At 34.3% G+C, this 10,603-nt stretch overlaps 1 pseudogene across 1 annotated transcript; it reads left to right on the forward strand.

Annotated features, from left to right (window-relative positions):
- Positions 1 to 6,794: 6,794 nt before the first annotated feature.
- On the forward strand, positions 6,795 to 10,096 carry LOC149248093 (ricin B-like lectin R40G2; annotated as a pseudogene). Its single transcript, XR_016264245.1, has 8 exons — positions 6,795 to 6,986; positions 7,222 to 7,344; positions 7,637 to 7,868; positions 8,135 to 8,319; positions 8,435 to 8,618; positions 8,783 to 9,063; positions 9,681 to 9,826; positions 9,958 to 10,096. The product of XR_016264245.1 is annotated as a ricin B-like lectin R40G2 (transcript).
- Positions 10,097 to 10,603: the final 507 nt, after the last annotated feature.

The following is a 10,603-nucleotide window of genomic DNA, read 5'->3' on the forward strand; positions in this document are numbered from 1 at the left end:
CTATAGAATAAGTGGAGAAGCGTCATCTTCTACCATGACTGACCATCTATGGAAGGACTTCAAGTCTAGTGGGAATCAATGAGGTATGCACAAAGAATAGATAAGCTAGGTTATCATGGTGTCTTTAGGTGGCCCTTTTTCATATGCTAAGTATATTTATGTTTTCCCATTGTTATGTTGTTATGAAAATACCTTTTTCATAATCTGTTCATGGTCACTGAAAAATTTGCTTGCTGTCAAATAGAATCTCTTTACTTATTTATGTTCATGCAAAATGTTTGATTTTTATACATAAACATGTAGTTACTATGTTCTCATACCCATGTTCATGGTTTGATGTTTATTAGATTTATAGATCTTTATATTTTACATCTTTATAAAGTTATGGTTAGATGGTCAAAGGCCAACGAGGTTTGAACCTTATCATTGCATTTTTTGTTGTTGGATTTTTGATTCCTTGCCTCTAGTAAAAGATCTCGTTGGTTTTTCATGACTTCATCAAGCTGATTTTTCCTTCATGGAATAGTATATGACAACGTAGTAGATTGTTATGTTATTTTAAACACGCCCTCTTCATGATTTGTTGATGTTCACTGAACAATGTTTTGTCCTTTTATGCTTGTGATAAAGTGTTAACTGTCTTATAGGCTACTCCTTATTTGTGATCCTGAATTTTGCAGGCATATGAACTCCTTCTAGAAAGGGAAAAGACAAATGGAAACATGCATTCTACAAGAGAGCTAAGAGATGACTAAATAGCAAAAGCCCTGAAGGTGCTTGAATGCTCTTTGAAGAGACAAATGGAATCAGGGTAGGATGCAAGAAACAAGTAGATTCAGGCATGATATTGGATCTTTAGTTGTGTGGTTTGAATCCAATTTTTTGGGGAATTGTTTCTATTTTTGCCCCTAGTCCTAATCATTTACTTGTCGCATCACCTAAGGTTTGTGTTATTTGAGGTCTACAATAATAATATTTAAGAGTTTGGTAAAAGGTTTCACAATGTATGCCAAGAAGGGACATAGATTTTTGTTGATTGAAGTGGACAGATTTGAGCCGAGGAAACTTTTAAGGCTGTTGACTTATGCACTGTATTGGATTCGCTACTCCTTTCTTTGAGCTATTATGCTCTCTAGCCTCTGTTGTGCCTCTTTTACTGTCACAGTGGTTAATTCTATTCACTCAAAAAGTTATGATTTGTAAAAATTTGAACTTAGATCAAGAAGCAACTGTGTATACATGTATATGTATATGTATATATATATATATATATATATATATATCTATATATATATATATATATATATATATATATATATATATATATATATATATATATATATATATATATATATATATATATATATATATATATATATATATATATATATATATATATATATATATATATATATATATATATATATATATATATATATATATATATATATATATATGGCCATAGTAAAGTTTTCCTGTTTATGAATTTTTTTATGTAAATTCCCATAAAAAAAATATTTTCTAATTGTTACTATCGGAGTAGTAAAAGATGTGATCTTAAAGTGCTATGATGTGACTGTGTATCAATTAAAATACATGAAATAGATATCGTTAGTAACCCAAATGATAAGCATGTTCCATGTTTTCAATAAAATTAAAACAATATTGAAGGTTAGCTTGAAAGAGACCTTATATGAAGGAAATCAAAGCAACAACATTTTGTGGAAAAGGATTACTCTATTAGAGTACACATAGCTGGTAATATTGATTACAGAGTATGAGTTGGTTAGAGCATTGCATCAGCCTCTGAAACAACAATGGCCAAAACCTGCACACAAGTAAAATATATATAAATCCACTCTTCACATCACTACTTTGTGAATTGTGACAAAGAAAAATCTTACATCATCTAGAACTGAAGACTGTTTAGGTACTGTTAAGTTCAACTTCTAAAAACTTGACATGGATGTTTCGTCAAGTGCATGGGCTAGATTAGGCATATCTTTGATGCTAGAACTGTATGTTGTCTTCAATTTCCCCACTCTCTCTGTTAGTCCTTTTGTAACCTTCAACAGTATGTTATAAAATGACATTGTAAATGAGAATTGCTTATATTAACAAGGAAATGGAGCCAAAATCAAAAGTCAAATTCTTGTTTATAGTCTTGTGTTAACTACTTTTTAGTAGAAACAAAATGCTGCAATTGTTCTTCCATACTTATTAGCTGTTGTTGTTGTTGTGAGACTGAATCGGAAACCGATCTATGTAGCATATGTATTTTCAAAGCCTGGAGTATCCTCAAAAGGGAATGGCCATAATAATCAGAAATAACAAAGTCCCATGGGATGGCCATGCATTTATGAAGCATATCGAGGGAATTATTAATTTTCAGTTATCGATTTTCACCATGCATTTATAAATCATATGGATTTTAACCATGCATTTATGAAGCATATAGGTGGATTTATTATTTTTGAAGCTATGGGTTTGGCATTATGGATAGTTCATTACCTTACATTAAACAGATTTGAGAGGTTTTATTCTTTTAAATTTATGAAAAGTTGACATTACCTTATCTTAAATATTGCACCCTCGATGTGGTCACTTTTTTCCTTTCATGGTATTAGCATTATGTAAGGGTAACACAAGAAATCTCTCAACCAAAAAGAAACGGCGTCGAATTTTTTTTGGGTAAGAATTTGGAAATTTTATTTTTCAGAAAAACTGATCATATAGGTGTTTGAATGGTTTTTTTAATGGTGGAAATGGACTCAGAACCATCAAAAACCACCTGGATACCCAAAATCCTAAATTTTGATAGCTATAACCTAGCTTTCCCAAAATCTATGCCGGATTTTGACAAAATTCATGACTACTCTAAAAGAAATAGGTTTATTATTGAAAACCAGTGAGAATAATTTTTACAAACAAATATATTTATAAAGAAAAGGCAAGTGCACACACAACCACAAACCTGAAACAAGAAGGTATGTAGTAGATGGCCAAGAACAACGTACATCAACAACCATTCAAAACACTCATATTCAGTAGTCATATAAACATCTCTTAAAACTTTCATCGTATAAGTCTCCAAAATCTAAAGATTTCTTCTAAACAACATTTGAGAATGTTCTTGGAAAAAAGAAAATTGTTGGTCTTGAAACTTTACATAGTAGAGTGAACCGTGAAAGCAATAACACTCACCCTAAATATTCCAATTGTTACATTTATTTTTTTAAGTTTAGCAGAACATTACATATTACATATGTTCACATTGTTTAGCCGAAAAATATTTAGAAACAAAATCCTCCTTCACAACCATTGACTGAACAAAAAAGATTTAGAAACATTGGTGGGAAATTTCCCATTCCAAAATATTGTATGAGATAATTTAATTAGGCAAAAATTACATAAATGAAAAAACATTTATATTAATAAATTTCCATACTATGCATGAAATACTTTAACTCTTATGAATTGTAACCTTTTAGTTCGGTTAACATACATGTTCAAGGAAATATTCTAGCAAGATGGTGCAATCACATTCCTCAATCTATTCACTAAAAAACGTGGAGGGTAAAACATAAACATAGATTTACTGATAAGAAGTAAAACATAAACAAAAAAGTCATGACCTTGCTGATAATAGTATGATGGCTATGTGTGAGAATACCTAATCCAAATTCCAAACATAAAATATGTACTTTTTAGCAAAAGTGGGCACATATCAATTAAGCTAGTCCAACTCAAATATATATGTTTGATAAGATATAAAGTTTATATCAATTACACAAACGATCAAATTAGGTTAATGGGACCCAAAGGTAAATCAAGCTACAATGACCATGTGGGAGCAATTAGGCATCTCCTAGAAGGGTAAATTATAGAGGTGAGTTGGACACCCCGAATTTCTATGTCGTCCATCTCCTTTATGACTGATTAAATATTGTACAAAACAAAATCCTGTCGAATAATAGAGATATTTACATTTATTTTGATTCTTGTTTGCCAAAGAATATATGTACAAGTAAAAGCCAAGCCCCTGCATGAATTGGTGGAAAACTGGCAGCTGCTTCACTAATGTGCTGAAGTGACTGAATTGCTAGTCTCGAGAAAGGGAATTGTTTGAGCAGTTCTTGAAGAGTCCCAAATTGCTTTAGGAGTACCAGATGTGAGAAGATTATACAGAGAAGGCATTAATGATGGCAATCTCAACAAACTATTTACAATTTTTTCACTTCCACTGCAACATAATGATAGCAAAACATAAATAAATTGTCCTTTCATTTAGCTGAAGATGAACCCAATCTTAAATGGTTGACTATTAGAGGGATTGCAGAGGTTTCGCTAACTACAAGTAATCCTCTTAGCTCTCTTACAAGAACAACCAGAACACCAACTGCGTATTTTCTAGTTTTTATCTAAGAATCCCTTTGTAGAGGAAAAACTAGTGCAAGATTTGGAGGAAGTGGAGTGGTCACATGGGAGATTTAGCATAGTAGACCATCATGAGGGATGTGATTTCTTGGAGAAATATTGAAATTTCCTTACTTATGACACACTAAGAATGAGCAAGATTTTCTTGGATTAAAAAAGACTAGGTCCTTACTATCATGATAAATCCACAAGCACAAGATCTGAAATATAGAGAAGTCAAGCCAAAATAGAGTTGTGATCTGGGAAAACTATTGGAATGAAATCCAAGGTGGAGATGGGAAGAGTGACTGGGTGATTGAGAAATAAGTGTTATTAAGAATAAATTTCTTATAAACATAGTAAAGAAACCTTTCATCACTGATCAACAATTAATGAACAAATCACACAACATATCAATATCTCCCCAGAAAGAAAGATTTGAGAAGGTGTTTGGAAGGATCAGACAACATCATAATCTATTGATGATAATCCAAAAACCATGAACCAATTACTTTTCTCAAAATACATTTGTCCATGTACATGGAATATATTACATTTGTCCATAAATTTGTCTCCCATACAAAAAACTGTAATCATTGCATGTTGGGGAAAAATAAAACATTAATAGGTTCTTCTTTAGTGAAAGAACCATGCTATGATAGACCCCATAAAAATGATAACAAAAACCCATTCGCACAATGGGGATTTATATTAATGGTAATCAATGATATCTGTTGCAGTGGATGGCGATCCTATGTCATATTTGACATCTACATATGTGCTTAAAAATGCTCTGGACATTATATTAGTGGACATCTTTTCAATATCTGCAGAGCGATTGATGGTAAAATGTTGAAATTGACAAATCCAATTTATTGCTTCCTTATGAAGAGGTTTTAAATTGTCCTTCCGAACCCGATAGATGCCTTTCATCTGATTACATATCAACTCCGAGTTCGTGAAGACTTCAATATCATTGACATCATGTTGTTTTGCCTCTTTTAACCCTTCAACAAGGGCAATGTAATATGCCTCATTGTCTGTCGTCATTCCAGACACTTCTCTCTTTCCATGAAATAAATGATTTGTTTCCATATTGTAAAGGATGAATTTAATAACTGCTGGACCTAGATTTGGAAAGCAGGACACTTCAATGCATAAAAACCACTTTTTCACATTTTTTACACTTCAAAAACCTGAAAAATAAGATAACAATAAATTCATGTTAAACAAGTAGACGATTATCTATTTCCTAATACTCAACATGTTTTTAAATCATACATACTTGAGAAAAGTAGATAATTTGTGTTCATTTACATTACAACACTTTCAATACTGGCAACTATTCTGCAAAAAACACATTTAGCAATTTCATCACTTTATATGGATGAAATGCTAATTATAGGACCCAAATACATCTATGAGTTTTAAAATAAATGATACTGAATTATGCTTCTTTGGTTTTTGAATTCCATATGCGAACTCTAAAAATATTTATCCTTACCGATTGTCCATACATCAAAAACCACATAACCCTAGACTAACAGAGCATTGTCTAAGCAAAACATGATTCATGTATATGCCTTATGTGTGACAGAAATGCCATTTGTCATATAACATCACAAGAAATTTATTCAACCACTCTACATGATTCCTTCACACTACACTTGTTAAAGGTTGAACTTCATCAACAACATTTGGAAAAAAATTTCTATTACAACTAGGGGATAAGGTAGACTCTGAAGCTATCTTTGGGTTGAAGTAATAACACTCCACCACTCTCCTACCAATATTATGGGCAATTTTGTGTTGTGCCTTGTGGATCATTGATGTCTGGGTGTCATGCCTTGTGGATCATCTTTGGGTTTGATGTGATAGCATCTTCCTTAGTTCTAATACTAACATTGCAAGCCGTTTCTGTGTAATGCCTTATAGAGCATATTTGAAATTGGCTCTGGCTTTGGCTTTGCATTGCAAGCAATTACTATTGTAATGCCTTATATAGCATCTTTGAAATTGGATTTGGATTTTGGTTGTCATCTACGTAACATTTCAAGCTATTTTCAAACTCATGTAAATTTTGATGTTGCAGTGCATGCTGATGGAAATGTTGTGAAAATGCTTGTGGGGAATAAGTCTGGTTTAGCTCATATAAGGGAAGTTCCTGTGGAAGATGGGAAGAAGCTTTCCAAATCAGAGGGGTTGTTCTTCATTGAGACCTCTCTCTAGATAATAAAAATGTATTGTCTGCATTCCAAATTGTGGTCAAGGAGATCTACGCTAATGTGAGCAAGAAAATGCTGAATTTAGATTCCTATAAGTCTCAATTGTCCAAGATTTGAGGTGGCTATGAATGTTGTGTGTGCAAGTCTAAGAGAATGCATAACCCATTTAGACACCACCACCCTAAGCCCCAGCAGCCATATTAGGCTCCTCATGGGAGTCAGTATCCACAACCTATTCAAGGAGAGATTGTGAAGATATACTGTGAAGCCAATCCTGATTTCTTCTTGGCTGGTAGAAATGGCAGTGTTGTCATGGCTTCGGCAAATGAATCAGACCCAAGCCAGGTTGGTGACATCACTTTTTCTCTCTTTGAACAAAACCCAAATCAGTTTGGTGAGAGAGATTAGATTTTTATATGTATGTATGTGTGAACCAGACCCAAATCTGGTTGATGGTAGAGATTAAATTTTGCTCTCTGTTTTTGTAAACAACCCAAACACAAACAAGGTTTGTGACAGAGATTAGTATTTTCTGTGTGTATGTGAAATGATTGGTCGATTATATGTTTTTGATCCGCAGCAATGGATCATGGATACTTCATGGAGTGTGAAGGCCAAGGACGATGAAGGATTTCCTACATTTTCCCTTGTAAACAAAGCTACAGGCCAGGCATTGAGGCATGGACGTGCAGAGAAGGATAAGGTCAGTTTTGTCATAAGGGTTACTATCACGAGTTTATGCAAGTCTATTCTGACATAGATAATAGTGATTTCAATGGGATTGTTGAGAAGGGCCTAGGCATGGATTTATGATATAGAGAATAGTGCTCTCTACGAGGGGGCTTCTGCAGGGCTTAGTGATATAGAGATCAGTGCTTTCGATAGGTCTACTATGAGGGGCTTATGAAGGGATTTAAGGATCTAGCAGAATATGTTACCTTATGAAGGGATTGGGTGATCAATAGGGTTTTTATGCATATGCTTTTGATCTGCAGGTCACCTTGGGTCCTTACCACCCAGATGATTTGAATGAGGCTGTGCTTTTCACCCAAAGTGCCGATGTGGGTAAGGGTTACCAGTGTATCCGACCTGTCCACAACACCCATCTTAATCTAGATGCTAGCACTGGAGATGATAAGCATCATGTAGCCCTGCGTGAGGGAGCAGAGATTGTTCTGTGTAAGTGGAACAAGAAGGAGAGTCAGAAGTGGAAGATCAGCCCAATATGTAAGTTATATGATCCATACTAATATGCTGACAAAACTATTACGATATTATTTTATTTGATTTGGGAAACTATCAAGGATTAAAAAGAAATGTTGGGAAGGAGTTCTATTATGGGTGGTGTCTAGCAAGTAGTATGTATGGATGCACGCCTGTTCTGTGGTGTTGTGTAAAATTTGGGATTCTTGTTAACTGAAGCCATGATAGTTCTAAAATGGATTTTGAATTTTTGAGTGCCGATTTTTAATATTTGTTGGTAAATTGAACAGTGGGTGCTTCACAAGGAGTCCATCCACCACGAGGTGAGTAGATTTCATTCTATCCACCACAGGCTAATGTCGAGCCACAAGTACATACAGTTAGGATCCATTGTGAAGCCAACCCAGAGTTTTTCTTGGCTGCTCGTGGTGATGTTGCAGTGCTTGCGCTGGAAAACCCACATGATCCTCATCAGGTATGTTCATCAGTTTGAGCTACTTTATTTGAAGCTCGCTGAAAGCATTTGTTCATCTAATAATTGATGATTGATCACTATCCTTATTCCCCTGTTTGATGGAAACTTTTGTCAGCAATGGATCAAAGTAGATTCATGGGGCCTTCGAGTCAAGGATGAAGCTAGCTTCCTAGTGTTTGGCTTAGTGAACAAGGCCACCAGACATGCTCTGAAACACGGGGATAAAGAATGGGACCACGTAAAACTTTCTATTTCCCTTTTCCTTTTAGTTTCATTGTTTAATATAGGCTCTCCTCTGGGTATGTAGAGAATTATTATTCACTGCAATGCTATAAACCACCTTAACTTAGGGTTTCGGAATGCTAGGGTCTTGGGCATTATGGGATACAACAGAGCTGTTTACAATGGTGGTCCCCTAATCCATAGTTTTTGTTGAATGTTGTTGAACAAATATACTTGGCAGATTATAATCATGACAAGACAGAGCAGTCTGTTCGGTGGACCTTAAGTGCAGATGTTGGAAATGGGTATCAATGTTTGAGGCCTTTGAACAACATTAATTTTAATATGGATGCGAAAGCTGTAGATGGCCATGTTGGAGGAATACATGATGGAAATGAACTCATCCTATTTGAGTGGAAGAAACAGAGCAACCAGAAATGGAAGCTCCAGCCCATCCATTGTAAGCAATATAACAATAACAAGTTGTCTTTCAAGCTCTTTATTGAAAGTAGCATCATTTCTGTAAGTTTATCAATAGAAAGGACAAGAAAATTAGTATTATGAGAACTGGTTGGTTGTTATGTGAAAGAAATTGAAAGAAATTTCTATATTTTTTGGAGCAGGTAAATAATTGTTGAATATATATGATGTCTTTGCAGTGTAGTGGTTTCTAATGGTCAAATTGAAGATAGATGGAAGAACCATGCAAACAAAATGACAAAAATACAATGGACAAAGAGATCTGTTAGTGTACCAAAGAGCCACCTGGGGGAAACAAATAAAATGTAAATTCCAACGTCTGAAGAATGCGACTCTCTACAAACACCAATGGTTGCTGGTAATATTGATTACAGAGTCAACAATACAACTTCTGAATTCATAAATCACAATAGTTGTTCTACTAAAGAAGAATCATCCTCATTGAAATTGTTCGAGGATTCTACCCAAATCCAGAACAAGACTTGTTCTTTTGAATTTCTTTGAATGTTGGTGTGGGTAATCCATCAACTCTGAGTAGTGATGTAAAGGTGCAATTAATTTACATGGCGAGGGTGAGGCCAATCAATCAAGTCATCTATGGGAGAGTTGAACATGTAAATCGAACTACATTCAAACAACTTCAATCAAAATGCATGCAGGTGAGGTCAATCTCAATTAAAACTGAAATACAGTTGAATGAACCTGAACCTAAAGGTGACGTCCCCTGGGTGGTGAGTTGCAGAGCAAAGGAATTGCCTGGGCCGGAGTTTTTTAATGAGCTGCAGGTGCCTAGTCGACGAGGAATGTAAGTGAGCTGCAGGGGCCGAGTCGAGTTGGTTGGGGGAGCAGCCCGCGGTTTCACAATTCCTCCATTTCAAATTGGAAATGGCATTAACTCTCTGCGGCGGCAATTCCAGCTCCGATCCGATCTGTCAGGAAATGTCAGGAAATGAATGCGAAGCGGTGGACAGAGGGTAGCGGAGCTAGGGGGTGGTGGAGGGCGGAGGGATTGCCGACGTCCGGAGCTGGACAATTTTCTAGGCAACGACAGAAACAGGGCAATTCCTCTGCCTAGGTAGACTACTCCTATGATTTTTTGCGGAATTTTTTTTTTTATGATTTTTTTATATTTAATATTTAATGACACAAATTTATATTAATTTTAACAATTTTATACCTAATAAAATGTTTTTAATCATAATCATTATTTCCCTAGTATTTAATATTTAAGTGACATAATTTTGTAACAATTCTAATTCTAATTCTAATTATTATTTGTTTATATTTAATATATAAATAAAAAATTATTTTACATTTAATACTGAATAATACAATTTCAGATTAATTTTAATTACAAATATTATTTTTCAATATTTAACATCTAAATAGTACATTATTTAATGTGTAATCTAACTAATAAATGAAATAGTTTCTTGGATGGAATATGACAATATAAAGTGAAATTGTAATTTCTTATTGTTTAAAATACACAAATAAATTCAACACCCTGAGGAACCCCTACGACAATCTTGACAAATTAAAAAACTTATATTTATGATTTTTAAAAGCTTATACCAAATTT

The sequence above is a fragment of the Pinus tabuliformis genome, chromosome 7, assembly GCF_031772625.1.
Source record: "Pinus tabuliformis cultivar Carrire ecotype Pingquan chromosome 7, CPIR1, whole genome shotgun sequence".
Classification (NCBI taxonomy): Eukaryota; Viridiplantae; Streptophyta; class Pinopsida; order Pinales; family Pinaceae; genus Pinus; species Pinus tabuliformis.